Genomic DNA, 17794 nt, shown 5'->3' with positions numbered 1-17794 from the left:
CCCACAGAACTTTGTCTTATCACCATGATCAGCAATTTTCTTATTAAACGATCTGCACAAACCCAGCTCCTCCTTAAAGACCTTTTCCTCAGAACTCCCTCCATGCGACCCTCCCTCCTCGGCTGGGGTCCCCCTCCCCGAACCCCAGCCTGCCTTCCCCTTGTCTTCCTGGTTCGTTACACTGAGGTGGCCCTTCCAGGGCTTTATCGGCCGGAAGGCATGAGAGGACGGCATCCTGAATCGCTGCTCGTCTGGTTTGCTGGCCGCTGCACTTGTCCTGAGAGCGGGCTGCCCATGAAGCTCCCGCTGAAGCCCTGACCCTCAGCACGCAGAAGGCCTGGCTCCCCGGCCTGCTGGCCTCCAGCTCTGAGGTTGACTGCGTTGTGTAACCTGGGCTTTTTCCCACAGAACTTTTGAAATCCTGTCCCAAGTTTCTCTGTTTCACAAGACTCCAGTGGGGCTTGTTTTCCTTTGTGCCGACAGGACTCAGTGAAGACTCCTGACTCACGTCCTGCCAGGCGCCTTCCCCTGCATCGTCCTGCTCTCACTTTCTGTAAGAGGAATCTGTGCAGTGCATGGGTCAGGAGATCCTGAATGGAAAACCACAGGCCTGCCCGCCCGCCACCTCCGCTCCGTGAACTTCCCACTGTTTCTGGTCAGCCTTCCCCACAGTGGCCTCTAGATCAGGGTGTCATTTCCTGTTTTCTGGCTGCTGTTCTTCAGTTGCTAAGTCCTGTCTCTCTACAAACCCACTGACTGCCGCACACCAGGCTCCTCTGTCCTCCCGTCTCCCAGAGCTCGCTCAAACTCGTGTCCATCGAATCGATGATGCCATCCAACCATCTCATCCTCTGCCACCCCCTTCTCTTCCCACCTTCAGTCTTTCCCAGCATCAGGGGCTTTTCCAGTGAGTCAGCTCTGTCCTGGTGCTCACAGTTTTAATAAGACTGTTGTTTTGTTTTCTTTCTTTTTTTTTTTTATGGCTATGATACTTTCTTGAAGTTCTGAGGGCACTAATACACGTGTCTGGAGTCCTCTCCTCTTTCACCGAGTACAGGGCAGGTTGTAACTTTTTCTGTGAAGAGAGAGACGGTAAAGAGCTCCTGCTTCATGAGCTGCCTGGAGTCAGTTACTTGCTGTCTGTTATTTTTTAAAAAACTTTACATAAAAGCCATCCTTCGTTCTTCCACAGCCACCGTGTGCTGAGGCTTTACCAACCCTCTCTGGAATCGGGTGGGTGGTCCTGTGCGTCCCCCCTGGCTCCCAGCACAGGATGCCCCCACGTCTCTTGGTTGCTGCAGTACCTGTGACTGGTGTGTATTTGTGTATCTGCATGTATGCGAGTTTGTGTGTCTGAGTGTGTGTGTATGTACTCATGGGCATGTATGTGTGTTTGCATGAGTGTTACCTGTGTGCCTGTATGTGTTCCTGCAAAGACAGGAGGGCAGTGTATAAAAGTAGGTGCAGACACAGACACATGGGAAGCTGCGAGATAAAAAGCTGAGGAAGTTTTTAAGGGCCCCTACTGAGGAATCAACGCTCTGCAAATGGCGACCGAGCTGCACAGGCCGCCAGCCTCCCACACGGAGGCCCCAGGGTGGCAGAGAGCAGGGGTCATGGGCTGGGGCTGCTGGTTCAGGTGGCCCAGGGGTCAAGCCTGGCTCTGCTCCATCTGGTGCCCTTAAGAAAACTACTCCTGTGCTCTCACCCTTAATTTTCTTATCTTCTAAAAGATAATAACGCTTGCTTCTTGTGGGGTCGTTCCAGTCAGCACAACGGTGCTTGCCACAGAGCCACCGGCCAACGGATGGGACAGACACTGGCCGTTCCTGGGTAAGAAGAACAAATTTGGTATAAATCTTAAATCTGCCCAAAGTGGACCAGGAAAGTGGGAGAACAGGAATAATGAACAAATCACATTATCTAAACACGTCAGTTAAAAGACAAAGGCTTTCAGACCGGATAGAAAATTAAGACCCAGACAGGTATATGTCACTACAAGAAAGTCATTTAACACATAAAGACAGATGGGTTCAAAGTAAAAGGTGAAAAAAGCTTTACCATGAGAGCTAATCACATGAAATCACACAGAAAGCAAGAGCACACACATGCAGGCAGCTGTGCGAACACACATAAATGCCCACAAGTACACACCCCCGCAAAGCTGCGTGGCGAGCTTGGTATCCAGCAGGCTTCAGTGTCAGGCAGTCTTAGTGCAGAAGTTAGAGCCTGGCTCTTCCTCTAGTTTCCGTTTCAATTCCAGGTCTCACGCACAAACGTTTTTGGCTCCACTGGCCTAAAGCTGCATTTCTTTCAGCTCCTACACATTCAGAGGAACGGCTCCCTGGTCTGCAGGGTCATAAAACCTTCAGACCCAGGGCAAGACAATCATTAACTGCTGTCCAGTTTATCAAGGAGAGAAACTCCTGGTGGATCGTCAGCTCTTAAACATGCAGATCAGATCAGTCGCTCAGTCGTGTCCGACTCTTTGCAACCCCATGAATCGCAGCACGCCAGGCTCCTCAGTAATGGTGTGTGGTCCTGAGAAAGGGTCAAGGGGTGGCGTCACTATGTCGGGAGAAAGTGAGGAACTGGGACCCAAAAGAGAGCCATAAAGACAACAAACTGGATGTCACGCTTACACTCACTGGTCAGAAATCACAGGCGTCGGGCCCCGGGCCAGCCAAGGACGGACAGATCAAGTCTGATGAAGACAGAAAAGCTGCTGCTATTCCCGCCTCTGGGGGCTCTTCACCTTCTCTCAGTGTCTATGCTGAGGGCTTTGTATCTCTATCCTTTGAAATAAACTTTGCCCGCTTGAATGTTTGCGAGTTTGCAGAGTCCATTCTTCCGCTCTGTGAACAGAGCTCGGTTCCCCGTCTCATCAGGACACGGAGTGTCTGCAGAGACAAAGAAGGCATTTCATAAAGACAGGCGCTCGTCAGAGCGTGTCTAAGACCATAGATCTCCGGTGACGGAGCTTCCCAGCACAGGCGAGAGCGAGGGAAGCAGCAGACAGCCCAGCAACAGCCAGGGTTTCAACACTCTCCCTACAGTGGCTGATAAGGAGACAGAAAAACAGGAAGGACGCGAAACATCGTCAACCGACCCAACCTTGGTAACTGCAGGACGTTACACTGAACCACGCTCTTCAAATGGTGCGGGGGCTCTCACCCAGGGGAGCACGCGGTGTCACAGAGCCAGTCCCACTGCAGCAAGAGGGCTGAAGCTGTGCAGAACATGTCCTAGATCACAATGACAGTCAGGGAGAAGTCCAACAGGGAGCTAAGTGGTGAATAACTGTTTGGAACTTAAGCAATGCACTTCTAAATAAATAATCCAATAATTCTGACATAAACAGATAATATAAACAACACACTTTACATATCTATGAGTCAAAGAAAAATCACAAGGAAAATTAGAACATACTTTGAATTGAATGAATAAGAAAACAACAGACCAAAAATCTGTAAGATACAGCTTAAGAAGTGCCTAGGGGACATTCGTAGCTTCAGGTGCTTACATTTTAAAAGATGAAAGTTTTAAATACAATGACCTAAGCCTGAAAAAGCTAGAAAAAGGAGAGCAATTTAAATCCAAAGTAAATAGAAGAAAAAAATAATAAAGGTAAAAGAAGAAATCAAAAACAGAAAAAGGACAAATAGAGAAATCAATGAAACCAAAATCTGGTTGTTTGAAAAGACCAACAAAACCGATAAACCTTTAGCTAGACTAATTATAAAGAGAAAAAAAAATTATCGATATCAGGAATGAAAGGAGAAGACAGCAGATCCTACCGAGAACATTATGAATCGATTTACACCAATAATTGTACATCTTACATCACATGGTCAAATTCCACAACATCTGCAAATTATCCAAGTGGACGCAATAAGAAATAGAAAATAAAAATAGATCCATATCCATTAAAGGTATTGAATTTGTCATTTTAAACCTTTCCACTAATAAAACTCCAGAGACCATACTGGTGAATTCCATTTAACTGTCAAGAAAGAAAGAATCTCACACAGCCTTTCAGAAACTGAAGAGGGACTAGCTCACAACTACTGAGCCCAGCATTGCCCTGATTGAAAACTCAGACAAAAATATCACAAGAAAATACAGACCAATATCCTTCAATCAAATATTAGCAATTTGAATACAGCAATATATAAAATCAATAATATACAAAACAAGTGAAGTTTTCCTCAAGAATGCAAGATTGGTTTAACATTTGAAAATCTATAAAACAAAGAAGCAAAACGTAAAATCATCTCAATAGATTAAGAAGATTTTGATGAAATTCAACACTTGTTGATTTTAAAAATGATGCTCAGGAAAGTAGGAATAGAAGGGAATTTCCTTAACTTGAGAAAGGACATTACAAATGGTCAGGAAGACCCCCTGGAGGAGGGCATGCAACCCACTCCACCCTTCTTGCCTGGAGAATCCCATGGACAGAGGAGCCTGGTGGGCTACAGTCCATGGCATCACAAAGAGTTGGACACGACTGAGCGACTAAGCACAGCATCAGTTCAGTTTCAGTTCGGTTGCTGAGTCGTGTCCAACTCTTTGCAACCCCATGGACTGCAGCACACCAGGCCTCCCTGTCCATCACCAACTCCCAGAGTTTACTCAAACTCATGTCCATTGAGTTGGTGATGCCATCCAGGCCATCTCATCCTCTGTCGTCCCCTTCTCCTCCTGCCTTCAATCTTTCCCAGCATCAGGGTCAGCTTCAGCATCCATCCTTCCAATGAATATTCAGGACTGATTTCCTTTAGGATGGACTGGTTGGATCTCCTTGCAGTCCAAGGGGACTCTCAAGAGCCTTCTCCAACATCACAGTTCAAAAGCATCAATTCTTCAGTGCTCAGCTTTCTTTAGAGCCCAACTCTCACACGCATACATGACTACTGGAAAAACCATAGCTTTGACTAGATGGACCTTTGTTGGCAAAGTAATGTCTTTTATTGGCCAACTAATGTCTCTGCTTTTTAATGCTTATGGAATAAGCATAATTATGGAATTATGCTTATGGAATAATGTTTATGAATTATGGAAGTGCTTATGGAATTATGGAAAATGATTATGGAAATTCAAATAGCAAAAGCAATTTTGTACAAGAACAGTTGGAGAACTTACTCTACCTAATTTCAAGACTTTAATTATAAGGCTACTGTAGTGAAGACGTCGTGGTGTTGGTGACAAGAAGACACTTACATCGTCTGAATGGAACAGGGAGCATCACAGTACGTCCACTTGTTTGCAACAGAGATGCCAAGGTGACTTAGTAGGTTAAGAAAAGTCTTTTCATTCATCACATGGGGAGAATGAACAGTAACTCTTATCTCACACTACCTTCAAAATTTAATTTGATCATATGCCTAACTGTAGAAGCTAAAACCATGAACCTTCTAGAAAAAAAAATGACAGAAAAATATTTATGATGTTGGGATATGCAAACATTTCTTAGGATACAATAAGCATGAAGCATAAAAAATACTGATAAACTGAGTTTTCATTAAATGTAAAGCTTTTTAAAAGGTACTATTTCTATTTAAAAATAAAAAGGCAAGCCATATAATGGGGTAAATATTTACAATACATCAAAGTATCTGTATCCAGAATATATAAGAACACTTGTAATTCAATAACAAGAAAACCAGTAATCTATTTTTAAAAACAGGAGAAAGTTTGAATATTTACCCAAAGAAGGTATGTGAATTAATAGGCATAAGAAAAGACCCATGACTTCAGTAATCATCAACAAAATGCAAATTACAGTCACGATGAGATAGCATTAGACAACTTTCAGAATGTTAAAATATTGTTGTTTAGTCACGAAGTCATGTCCAACTCTTTTGCAACCCCATGGACTGTAGCCCTCCAAGCTCCTGTGTCCACGGGATTTTCTAGGCAAGAATACTGGAGTGGGTTGCCATTTCCTTCTCCAATTCTTTAAAATTTAAAAGACTAATCATACCAAGTATCGGCAAGGGTGTGGAGCCACTCTTGGTGGGAACTTAGGAACACGGTGTACAGAGACCTGGGGAAAGCACCGGACAGTTTGTTTTTAAAGCTAAACGTACGGTGAGCACATGACCCAGCCGCTCCTTTCCGAGGTATAACGCCACCAAACCACCGGGAGCAACCAAGGTCCTTCCACAGGTGAACGGGTAGGAGACTGGCAGATCCTTCTGGAATAAGCCGCTGTTAGCAACGAGAGGAATGAACTGGTGGTTCACACAGCGCAGACGGATCCAGATACGGAAAAACAGAGACCGCGTGATTCCATCTGCATGAAACTCTGCAAGGTACACGCCTGAAGAACAGTGGCAGAAGCAGACAAGCACACGGGGACAGGAGGGCCTCTGGGTGAAGAAAATGCTTTCTGTCTTGACTAGGGTGCTGGTTTCATGGGTGTCTGCTGTCGACCAAGAAACCGCAGAAGGCTTACAGGCGCGGAAAGTCACAAGCTTGCTCGGCACGAGTTAAGACTGACCGACAGAAGGAGGAAGGGCGTGTCTGTGAGCGATCGGCTGTCAGTCATTCAGGGTGGGCGTTCGATGAGTGTCCTGAGTTTCTGGAACCTTGTGCAGACGTTCTGGAGGCCTGGGTCAAGACCAGGAGAGGTCAGAGTTCAGACCCCATCAGGGCTGAGACGAGCGCAAGCTCCCCTTCCTCCTAGGCCTCCAGTCCATTGGAGGCTCTCCTGGCAAGACTGGAGCCATTCTGACTTCCATTCACAGGGCATTTGTCAAAACTCATCAAACCGCACACCTAAAGTGGTTTGTGTATTTCATATACCCTAATTTTCAAAAAGTTGATTTGAAAAAGCAGAGGTTACAAGGAAAAAGGAAATGAATGAGTCACCTTCAGCTGGCTCCACCTGGAGAAACAAAAGGCATCAGCACCTTGGCCTTAGGCTTCTTTTTAGATGGAATCATGGTCTTTTCTTACATAAATTCTTGCTCATTTTATTTTCAAGTCTTGGTAATGTGTAGAAACACCCAACTATCCGTGTTAACTACCTTTTGTCATGGAGGAGACAGGGATTTGTCTTCACTATGTTTCGTCTCTTTTGATTCGTGGGGTTTTTTAGCTGCACTGTGAGGCCTGTGGGAACCCACTTCCTCAACCAAGGATTGAACCCATGCTTCCTGCAGTGGACGCGCGGAGTCTCAACCACTGCACTTCCAGGGAAGTCCCTGGTCACTGTGATCTTAAGGTTTCCATCTTGGTCCTAACCTTCCCTTTTGTCATTAAGAGCAGATAGCGCTGGATTAGCTGGTTGATACGATCGCCTTCTGAAGGATCTTTCCAGGTGACTCAGATAGTAAAGAATATGCCTGTAATCAGGAAACCCTGGTTTGATCCCTGGGTGGGGAAGGTTCCCTGGAGGAGGGCATGACAGCCCACTCCAGTATTTTTTCCTGGAGAATCCCATGGACAAAGGAGCCTGGAGGGCTACAGTCCATGGGGTTGCAGAGTCAGACACGACTGAGTGACTGATGCTTTCAGAAGGACAGTGGGCATCTGTCTGGAACGCGAGCTCTCCCCAAGGCTCCGGGGCCACACCCTCTCCCACAGTCAGCCCTCCCGGCCACTGTGCTGCAGGCCGGCCTCACAGAACCGATGTGAGTTAAAACCAGGAGTTACAAGCGCAGAAGCGACTTCACATGGACTTCAGCTCCCGACCTGTGGCGTCTGTGACTAGGAAGAGGCCCTGGGAGGCCACGTCTCGTTTCTCCAACAAGCTGAGGCTCGAGGACCGCCCACCGAGACCAGGGGCATGGAACTGGAAACCCACCGTGACTGGAGTCACACATGTTCTCTGCTGCAGATGACCTGGGACTGCTGGACTGAATCTGCTTTCTAAGAAAGCAAGTTTTGGTTCTTTTTCAGGAGAGTTCCTCTTTTGTAACTGTCTAAAAGGAAGCCTATCGTGCTTGAAAAATTTCAAGGGATCCATCGAAAAGAAGTTCTCTGAGAGGCACCCGGACGTGTCCAAAAGTTGTTCTCATTGCGTTAAGCAGAGAGAAGCTGTGAGCACCCAGAGTATCCCCAAGCAGAGGTGGATTTTTTTTTTAATTTTATTTTATTTTTAAACTTTACATAATTGTATTAGTTTTGCCAAATATCAAAATGAATCCACCACAGGTACACATGTGTTCCCCATCCTGAACCCTCCTCCCTCCTCCCTCCCCATTCCATCCCTCTGGGTCGTCCCAGTGTACCAGCCCCAAGCATCCAGTATCGTGCATCGAACCTGGACTGGCAACTCGTTTCATACATGATATTTTACATGTTTCAATGCCATTCTCCCAAATCTTCCCACCCTCTCCCTCTCCCACAGCGTCCAGAGGTGGATTTTTTAAAGGATCTCGGGGTAGGAGTCTTACCTCTTTCCCCGCTTGTTAGCATAGCTTTGAGCTGAAAGCGGTTTGCTGTTTTTCTGACGTGTTATTCGTTAACACTAATCTCACATCCAGCAGCCCCAAGTCTCTTGCCTTTTATCAGATCAGATCAGATCAGTCGCTCAGTTGTGTCCGACTCTTTGCCACCCCATGAGTCGCAGCACGCCAGGCCTCCCTGTCCATCACCAACTCCCGGAGTTCACTCAGACTCACGTCCACCGAGTCGGTGATGCCATCCAGCCATCTCATCCTCTGTCGTCCCCTTCTCCTCCTGTCCCCAATCCCTCCCAGCATCAGAGTCTTTTCCAATGAGTCAACTCTTCGCATGAGGTGGCCAAAGTACTGGAGTTTCAGCTTTAGCATCATTCCTTCCAAAGAAATCCCAGGGCTGATCTCCTTCAGAATGGACTGGTTGGATCTCCTTGCAGTCCAAGGGACTCTCAAGAGTCTTCTCCAACACCACAGTTCAAAAGCATCAATTCTTCGGCGCTCAGCCTTCTTCACAGTCCAACTCTCACATCCATACATGACCACAGGAAAAACCATAGCCTTGACTAGATGGACCTTTGTCGGCAAAGTGATGTCTCTGCTTTTGAATAAGCTATCTAGGTTGGTCATAACTTTCCTTCCAAGGAGTAAGCGTCTTTTAATTTCATGGCTGCTGTCACCATCTGCAGTGATTTTGGAGCCCCAAAAAATAAAGTCTGACACTGTTTCCACTCTTTCCCCATCTATTTCCCATGAAGTGATGGGACTGGATGCCATGATCTTTGTTTTCTGAATGTTGAGCTTTAAGCCAACTTTTTCACTCTCCACTTTCACTTTCATCAAGAGGCTTTTGAGTTCCTCTTCACTTTCTGCCATAAGGGTGGTGTCATCTGCATATCTGAGGTTATTGATATTTCTCCTGGCAATCTTGATTCCAGCTTGTGTTTCTTCCAGTCCAGCGTTTCTCATGATGTACTCTGCATAGAAGTTAAATAAGCAGGGTGACAATATACAGCCTTGGCGTACTCCTTTTCCTATTTGGAACCAGTCTGTTGTTCCATGTCCAGTTCTAACTGTTGCTTCCTGACCTACATACAGATTTCTCAAGAGGCAGGTCAGGTGGTCTGGTATTCCCATCTCTTTCAGAATTTTCCACAGTTTATTGTGATCCACACAGTCAAAGGCTTAGGCATAGTCAATAAAGCAGAAATAGATGTTTTTCTGGAACTCTCTTGCTTTTTCCATGATCCAGCGGATGTTGGCAATTTGATCTCTGGTTCCTCTGCCTTTTCTGAAACCAGCTTGAACATCAGGAAGTTCACGGTTCACGTATTGCTGAAGCCTGGCCTGGAGAATTTTGAGCATTACTTTACTAGCGTGTGAGATGAGTGCAATTGTGCGGTAGTTTGAGCATTCTTTGGCATTGCCTTTCTTTAGGATTGCAATGAAAACTGACCTTTTCCAGTCCTGTGGCCACTGCTGAGTTTTCCAAATTTGCTGGCATATTGAGTGCAGCACTTTCACAGCATCATCTTTCAGGATTTGAAAGAGCTCAACTGGAATTCCATCACCTCCACTAGCTTTGTTCGTAGTGATGCTTTCTAAGGCCCACTTGACTTCACATTCCAGGATGTCTGGCTCTAGGTCAGTGATCACACCATCGTGATTATCTGGGTCATGAAGATCTTTTTTGTACAGTTCTTCTGTGTATTCTTGCCACCTCTTCTTAATATCTTCTGCTCTGTTAGGTCCATACCATTTCTGTTCTTTATGGAGCCCATCTTTGCATGAAATGTTCCTTTGGTGTCTCTGATTTTCTTGAAGAGATCTCTAGTCTTTCCCATTCTGTTGTTTTCCTCTATTTCTTTGCATTGATCGCTGAAGAAGGCTTTCTTATCTCTTGTTGCTATTCTTTGGAACTCTGCATTCAGATGTTTATATCTGAATGCAGAGTTTATATATGATATAAACATCTGAATAAACATCTGAATACCTTTTATCAATGAACCAAAATTAAACATTCCTGAGGTAAGTGGGCAGGAGAACTGGAGAAGTGAAAAATCTCGGTCTCTGGGGTGTCAAGCAGGCCAGGCCTCCCTTGGGCTATGCCAACTGAGCGCCAGGGGCTCTGGATTCTGCTGGCGCGGCTCCGTGCCAGGCAGCTCTGTGGCACCAGGTCCAAGGCTGGGAACCCTAATGTCTGTGAGCGGTGGTCCCTTCCGAGGGGACCTCCCAGGGAGCTCTTGGGCCAAGCAAAAAGTGTGGGTACCTTGAATGAAATAGAAACACAAGCACAAGAGTCACCCCGATGGCAGCAAAGGGAGGAATGACTGGTGCAGCCTGTTCACAATCGCGGGGCGTGCACACAGGCGGGCACACGCTGAACACCACTGCTTCTTACCCAGTCAGTGTAATCTGCAAGAAAAATCAATCTCAGAGAAAATCATAAACAGATAACTCATCTTCAAGATATTTACCATAGTATTTGTGAGATAACAGAAAATATACGTTATTAGTCTCAGGCCCTGGCTCCTGGTCCAAGGCTCTGGAAGCCCTGGAACGTCCTGACGAGACCACTGGGAGCGCCCGTGGTTTACATATGTATTCGGCTGCATTAGGGCTCAGTTACAAAGTCTTTGTCGCGTCACCTGGGATCTTTTTTGCTGTGGCGAGCAGGCTCTGGAATGGCTCCATGGCACGTGGGATCTTAGTTCCCCAACCAGGGATCACACTGGGGACCCCTGCGTTGCCAGTCAGATTCTTAACTGCTGGACCACCAGGGAAACCCCAGCGTCCTTCAACACCAGGTCTCTGACCCTATCCCTGACGCACACTTCCTAAACCCCTTGCAAGTTCCTGGACGGTAAGAGCTTCTTCTCTTCTCACAAGGTGACTCTAGGGGAGTTCCTGATGGCTCCTGGTCACCGTGGATTAGAAGCCATGATTAGAAACTTGGACTTTCAGCCCCACCCCAGCCTCGGGAAGGAAAGAGGAGCTGGTGATCGAGTCAACCATCACCTGTGCCTCTGTGACGAAACCTCCAGAAGGCCCCAACAGCACGGGGTTCAGAGGGTGTCCAGGGTGGTGACCACACGTGGCAGCCCAACTCAAGGAGACAGAAGCCCGGGACTCCAGACCCTGGGGACCCACCCCAGGGCTCCTCACCCCCCAGTTCACCTGTGTCCTTCACCAAACCCCTCCCCACAGAAGGAACCAGGGAACACAAGGAGAGCTCCTGCGAGCTCTGCCAGCCCTGCTAGCAAGTTAAAGGAGGCTGAATCGGGGCGGGGACATGCGTTTCTAACAAGCCAGACAGAAGATGTGGGCCACTTGGGGATGCTCTTCTGGTGACCGGCTTCTGACGGGTGGGGCTGAGCCCCTGACCTGCGGGACACTGGGCCCAAGTCCCGGCAGTGGCTGGCATGGTGTCGGAGATGCTGTGAGTGGGGCCGGGATGGAAGCAGAGACACGGGAGCTGCGAGGTTTTCCTACAGCGTTCCTTATATTTAGCAGGAAGCTATCATTAAGTAAAACATTACACCAAACGATGTTACATTATTACTAAATGTGTTTTCATAGATTTTGTAATAGCATGAGAAAGTAATGGTTACAAATGAAAAAATAAGAATACAGAATATGACAATAATTTAAAAAATATTTATTTGGCTGCACTGGGTCTTAAAGAGTTTGTAAGATCTTCAATTTTTAATGCAACATGCGAACTCTTAGTTGCAGAATGTAGGCTCTAGTTCCCTGACCAGGGATTGAACCCCAGTCCCCTTTACTAGGAGCGCAGAGTCTTAACCACTGGACCACCAGGGAGGTCCAAACAACTATATTTTTTAGAGCATTTTTAGGTTCACAGCAAAATTGCAAATACGGACTTTCGTTACCCTCTGCCAGCCTGGACACACACCGCCTCCCTCACCAACGGCTCACCGGGGGGGGCGGTCCCCGCTGAGGAGCTCACATGGAGGTGAAACCACCACGCAGAGAGCTCGGTTCACATTTGGAAGCTGCTCTGGGTCTGAGTTATTGCTCTGAAAACAGACAAAAGAATCACCAATCAGGCACGGATCCAACCTTCCTGCAGAGACGGTGTTTTGGAGTAAGTAATGGGTCCATGAAGGAAAATCTCCTTGCAGGCCTGCTCCAGATGGAAAATAGGGAAGACAGAATGAGGAATGGCCGGGGAATTCCTCAGCAGTCCAGTGGTTAAGACTCCACGCTTCCGCTGGAGGGGCCTGGGTTAGACCCCTGGTCAGGGAACTAAGATCCTAAAGAAAGAAAACAATTGCACCAACCCGCCAGGCCCACCGGAATCACAGACCTACTGACCCACCAGGAAGCCATGAAGTCAGAGGTCTGAGGCTGGCGGGGACCCAGCATGGCTGCAGCCCTGGAGGAGGGGGCAGGGATTCTCGGGTCTCTGTGCAGCCCGCAGTGCGGGCTCTGACTCGAGGGCCCAGGTGGGGCCTGAGACTCTGCATCTGGAACAGGCCAGGTGATGCCAATGCCCCAGACCCCACTCCGAGGTGCCTGAACAGAGTGAGAGATGGCCATTCACCAGCTCCCCAGGTCAACCCACAGTGTGGGGTGTCCTCCAGGACACCAACTAATCAATGGTGTGCAAAGGGGATGGGACCCTGAGACACCTTCAGAGACAACATTCAGACCTCAGTGGAGCCACAGTGAGCAAACTGGCTGAAAAAAAAAAAAGGCTTTTGAACAACTGGGGAACTGTGAACATCAACTGGAAATTAATTACTAAGGAATTGTTATGTTTTGGCTTTATATTAGCTATATAATGGCATTCTGCTTATGCAAAAGCTTTACATAAAAAATATCATGTCCAGGGTTTGTTTTATAAAAATCAAGCTGAAAAATCAACCAAAACACGAAGCAGCGAGGAGGGACGATAAACCGTGAAAGTAACAGGCACCACAGGGTTCACCGCATTATCTTGTTTTTATTCAAATTTTTAAAAAAATTTCATAAAACAAGTCTGAAAAACCACAGCACTACGCAACGTGACTATTTCTGCTTAGCATACCTGAAGAAAGCGTGTGTGTGCTTCAGTTCAGTTCAGTCGCTCAGTCGTGTCCGACTTTTTGCGACCCCATGAGTCGCAGCACGCCAGGCCTCCCTGTCCATCACCAACTCCCGGAGTTCACTCAGACTCACGTCCACCGAGTCAGTGATGCCATCCAGCCATCTCATCCTCTGTCGTCCCCTTCTCCTCCTGTCCCCAATCCCTCCCAGCATCAGAGTCTTTTCCAATGAGTCAACTCTTCGCATGAGGTGGCCAAAGTACTGGAGTTTCAGCTTTAGCATCATTCCTTCCAAATACCCAGGACTGATCTCCTTCAGAATGGACTGGTTGGATCTCCTTGTAGTCCAAGGGACTCTCAAGAGTCTTCTCCAACACCACAGTTCAAAAGCATCAATTCTTCGGTGCTCATCTTTCTTCACAGTCCAACTCTCACATCCATACATGACCACAGGAAAAACCACAGCCTTGACTAGACGGACCTTTATTGGCAAAGTAATGTCTCTGCTTTTCAATATGCTATCTAGATTGGTCCATAACCTTTCCTCCAAGGAGTAAGCGTCTTTTAATTTCATGGCTGCAGTCACCATCTGCAGTGATTTTGGAGCCCAAAAAAATAAAGTCTGACACTATTTCCACATCTATTTCCCATGAAGTGATGGGACCAGATGCCATGATCTTCGTTTTCTGAATGTTGAGCTTTAAGCCAACTTTTTCACTCTCCTCTTTCACTTTCATCAACAGGCTCTTTAGTTTTTCACTTTCTGCCATAAGGGTGGTGTCATCTGCATATCTGAAGTTATTGATATTTCTCCCGGCAATCTTGATTCCAGCTTGTGCTTCATCCAGCCCAGCATTTTACATGATGTACTCTGCATACAAGTTAAATAGGCAGGGTGAAAATATACAGCCTTAATGTACTCCTTTCCCAATTTGGAACCAGTCTGTTGTTCCATGTCCAGTTCTAATTGTTGCTTTCTGACCTGCATACAGGTTTCTCAAGAGGCAGGTCAGGTGGTCTGGTATTCCCATCTCCTTCAGAATTTTTTTTTTTTGACTGTGTGGATCACAATAAACTGTACATGCTTAGTTGTGTCCAACTCTTTGCGACCCCATGGACTGTAGCCACCAGGCTCCTCTGCCCATGGGCTTCTCCAGGCAACAATACTGGAGTGGGTTGCCATGCTCTCCTCCAGGGGATCTTCCCACCCCAGGGATCAAAGCGGAGTCTCCTGCACTGGCAGGCAGATTCTTTACCCACTAGCACCACCTGGGAAGCTCAAGAAATAGTATAGCCTAGAGCAAAAGAGAAAAAAGGCACAGATTCCACGTTCTTTCAACCATCGCTCCTCTCCTTCAGACATGGAACCCACACCTCCGGGAAACTGGCCCTCCCAGTGCTGGAGGCGGGTCATTTCACGGGTGAAGAGGCCCTGCCTTTCAGCTGGGAGCTTACACGGCTCATTGTTACCAAAGCTGATCCTTAAAGCCGTCATCCTGAGACCTCCCTCGGGTCCAGTGGTCAGGACCCTGTGCTTCAACGCAGGGGGCCTGGGTTTGATCCCTGGTCAGGGAACTAGATCCTGCATGCTGCAACTAAGACCTGGTAGAGCCAAATACATACTTTTTAAAAATAACAAAAATAAAAAGGCTGTGTCCAAAAGAATTCACAAGGTGTGGAGTCCTTTGTGGTTTTCCACATCCTTCCTTCAACCAGAATAGATCAGGGTCCCTGACGGTCCACTGGCTAGGCCTCTGTGTGTCCACTGCAGGAGGCATGGGTTTGATCCCTAGTTGAGGAACTAAGATCCCAAGAGCCTCCGGGCTCAGCCAAAAAGAAAACAAAACAAAACAAAAAAAAACAGATCCAGCCCTAATTAAGGATTCAAACAAAAAACAATACCAAACAAGAAAATCCCTCCATATTATTTCCCATACTGTATAAAAACATAGCACCATAGAATTTTTGACAAGTCTTTCATTTTCTGCTGTTTTTAAAAGCTCTGTCCTTTGGCTGAAACAAACTTCTTTGGGTCTTTAAAAAGAAGATTTTAAACGCAGCATGTATTATGCATTTGGACCCAGAAAAAATGGGCTCTGAAGGGTCTAAGAAAATAAAACTGCCTGCTGAAAGGACTCTGGGTAGCGCACAGTTTCCAAAAGGAGCAGAGAACGATGCGAGGAGAGTGCAGGCACGAGGGGGCAGAGGGAGCCACAGCTGAGGGTGCGAACCCGACCCCCTGAGGGCGGCGCTGGCCCTTCACCACCAACCCGACCTGCGAGGGCAGGGCAGGCCCTTCACCACCCAACACCGGTTCCTGGGCAGCCAGCTTCTCTGCACCCACATTCAGAGGGTAAAACGTTATCTCAACACTGGAAGAGGCTTCCAAGCCAGGAAAGCAACAATTGATAGGTCTTTTTGTTTTCATACTAAGATTACTTGGTAGTTTCTCACCATCAGGAAGTTCAAGAGAAAAGGGCAATGTTCTAGAATTAACCAATTACTCCTGAGCTTAGCACTCTATTTCATAAGGACAACGTGAGTGCAAATGACGACCTACTGGAGGAACATCCGGTTACAAACTTGCTGCTGAAGGACGTCACCGTGATGCCACAGAGACGGAAGATCAGCAGCTCTTTTCCACGGCGCGCCTGGCCAGACAGCACTTCTCTCAAGCAATGCCGCTGAGACTCTGCCCCCCCCAGAACAGCAACTAACAAGAACCCGGAAAGCTGCCAAACACCTAACAAGACCTCCGCGAGCGAATCGACTCTTCAGTAGCAGTAGATTCCTGCCCCGAAGAGCAGAACAAACCGTGGACTAAGAACGCAGCCTGCCAAATCAGCAATGAAGGATGTCTCAGCCGTCACCCTTCTGTGACTGCAGCCACCCCCGACGGTGCAGCCTGGGGACACGCCCACCACCCCACAATCCTGCACTGCAACCAGCCCGATGAGTCCTGAGGGAACGCAGCATGGCAAAGCACAGGACACTGGCCCCAGAGAGCTGGGGTGGAGATCAAGGCAAGACTTCAGTGAGGCCAGACTCTTGCATCTCCTCACAGAAAAAGGCACTTAAGTTCCTTAACTTGGCTTATCTGGTTTTCCTTAATTAACAATAATCTTCTGACCTTTGGACTACCTGCCCTTTGTTGCAAAAACTCCAATATACCCTGGCTTTTTCTCTGGGCTATTTGAGATGATGTCCCCCAAGCTTGAGGTCCTAAAAATGTCAGAGGCATAAAGCACAGCTCTCAACTTCTAGCTTGCGCATCTTTTCTTTAGCCAACAAAAACGCAACAAGCTTGGGGCTCCGTCAGCCTCCTAATGTCCTTTCTCTTGAGGCCCCGCTGAAACTCTTCCCTGTGCGAAAGAGCAGCAAAGATCCAGAACGGCCCCTAAGCGCCTAAACAAGACATCAGCGAAGCCACACTGCAGTCTTCAAGCCCTTCAGTGCCAGACTTTCTCAGCTGTGTGTTAGACGCTGGTAGGGAAGCGCGGGAAAACCGGAAAGGAAGAAATGACAAGGAAAAAACAAAACCTACAAAAAAGCAGACAAGTCAACAACACAACCTCACGGGAATCACAGCCTGTTGAGCGGGGTGATGGTAGGCGGCTCCCGAGCTGGTGGTCCGAGGCGCTGAGGCCGCAGCGGGCGGGGTGGACAGAGCAGGACGGCCGCCTCTCCGCAAAGGGCCGGCGTAGCCGGACAGCAGTCCAGCAAAGAGGACCCTGCAGTCCCGACACGAGCGGGGAACCAGGGCGTCGGAGAGAGGAACTTGGGGAAAGCTGTGGAAGCGGCGGGCTGGGGCTTCTTTTTCTGGGCGGATTAGGGCTGCCCCGCCCGGCCTCTCTGGGACGCTCTAGGAGGGGTCGCAGCTGGCAGTCACCGAGCCCTCCGCGGCCCCTTCACCCCGGACTGTGTCAGCCTTCCTTACGCCCGAGCTCTGAGTGCTTCCCGGTGTGCCCACTTCCCCGCCCTCGTGGAGACGACGCTCAGGAAGAGGGTCCACTTCCCCGCCCTCGTGGAGACCCTCAGGAAGACCCCGCCCTCGTGGAGACGCTCAGGAAGTGTTCACTTCCCTGCCCTCCTCCAGGAGCGCCCCCGACGCCGAGGCGCGCCCACCCCCGGCCCGCGGCGGGGAGCCGCAGTCTGGTCCTCCCGCAGGCTCGGGCCCGGCCCGGCGGCTCCGTGGGCAGGTGACCGGCCGCGTCCCGCCCGCCCGCCGCTTTCGGCGACCCGAGACCAGACCGGGGTCGTGGGCGTGACCCGCGTCACGTGGCGCAGCGGTCACGTGCCGTGGGCTGGTCACGTGCGAGGAGGACGCGGGGCGGG

At 48.3% G+C, this 17794-nt stretch overlaps 1 long non-coding RNA gene across 1 annotated transcript; it reads right to left on the bottom strand.

Moving 5' to 3' along the window:
* Positions 1-963: 963 nt before the first annotated feature.
* LOC102406570 lies at positions 964-17718 on the bottom strand. Its single transcript, XR_006639875.1, has 4 exons — positions 17032-17718; positions 2155-2900; positions 1709-1829; positions 964-1075 (listed from the first exon to the last, which is right to left on the bottom strand). It is a non-coding gene; the product is annotated as an uncharacterized LOC102406570 (long non-coding RNA).
* Positions 17719-17794: the final 76 nt, after the last annotated feature.

This window comes from Bubalus bubalis, chromosome 13 (assembly GCF_019923935.1).
Source record: "Bubalus bubalis isolate 160015118507 breed Murrah chromosome 13, NDDB_SH_1, whole genome shotgun sequence".
NCBI lineage: Eukaryota > Metazoa > Chordata > Mammalia > Artiodactyla > Bovidae > Bubalus > Bubalus bubalis.
This window is presented reverse-complemented; position numbering and strand designations above follow the sequence as displayed.